This window comes from Aplysia californica, unplaced genomic scaffold (genome assembly GCF_000002075.1).
Source record: "Aplysia californica isolate F4 #8 unplaced genomic scaffold, AplCal3.0 scaffold00334, whole genome shotgun sequence".
NCBI classification, from domain to species: Eukaryota; Metazoa; Mollusca; class Gastropoda; order Aplysiida; family Aplysiidae; genus Aplysia; species Aplysia californica.
The window spans coordinates 506,456-507,715 of NW_004797604.1; positions in this window are offsets into that span (position 1 = coordinate 506,456).

Sequence of the window (1,260 nt, forward strand, 5' to 3'; positions counted from 1 at the left end):
GTAGTAGTAGTAGTAGTAGTAGTAGTAGTAGTAGTAGTAGTAGTAGTAGTAGTGCCTGTATTATTAGTGTACATGTCGCTCTGTAAATAAGTCAGCGTGTGGGTTTTACATGCTTATCAACACTATTAGGTTTTTCAACTTAATTTAAGCAGCGTGACCTCCGAACTTAACATCAATCTTCAATAGGAAATTGGTGGAGAGTCTTGAAAGCCAACTATTACACTCATGTTGTTGTTGTCGGCGCAGTTGCTGTTAGTTTTGTTGCTACTGTTGTTTTCGGTGTTGTTGTTGCTGCTGTTGTTGTTGTTGTTGTTGTTGTTGTTGTTGTTGTTTTACTTGTTGTTGTCGTTCTTTTTCTTGTTGTAGGTGTTGTTCTCTTCGTTGCCAGTTCAGCAGCTGCAAGGTTCGTTCAATGCGGACTGAAGCAATTTGTTAAGGTGGAGGCATTGTCTTCTGCCCCAGGTTGGAAAGAGGGGCCTTGTGTACAAGGTAGGGTGGGTTGGAAAGGAAGGTGGAGGGGTGAAGAGGATGGGGGAGAGTAAGGGTCGTTATGTACGGGGGGGTTCAATACCAGGCTATGAAGGAAAGAGAGACGTTCTGCGTGTACAAGTCTTTACTCTGACTGTGAAAGAAGAAAGCTGGAAAGCTTAAATTTGACATTCTCAGTGAAAATTCTCTATACAGTCAACCTCAGCGAGCCAATCAGTATCCAACATTTTTGGGGTCCACTTAGAAACCATGACTACGTAGACCCCAATTGGAGACTACCTAGACTCTTCCTTACGATAATTCCTTCATAATCAGAACAATGCCTTATTGAGCGCCTCTCATATGTCTTGTTTGTTTGTTTTGGGGGTTTTCTTACTGCGCTCAAAAGTGCAAACGGCCATATGACCACGCGGGACACATCAAACATTTTCAGTTTGGTAGGAATTTTGAATTTTGCCAGAGTGGTGGCCGAAAGTCTGAAATCTTATCGATTTTAGGACCACCAAGGGATCTTTAACGTGCGCAACTTTGCACTTGAGACCTTCAAGATTTTTCGCCCTTATCCGAGAAAGCTAGATGTTAGAACTTACCTACCACAAGTTCATCGGTGTAGCTAAAAACAGCAGTGAGAAGGAGCTAAGGAGTAGCAGCAGAAAAAGTCAGAGGCCCAGAGGTAGGAGCAAAGGGGAGGGGGGAGGGGGAAGAAAGTGGAGACAAAAGGAGACGACAGAACATGGTTGGGGAGAAGGAAAGGATGAGCTCCCCCCCCCC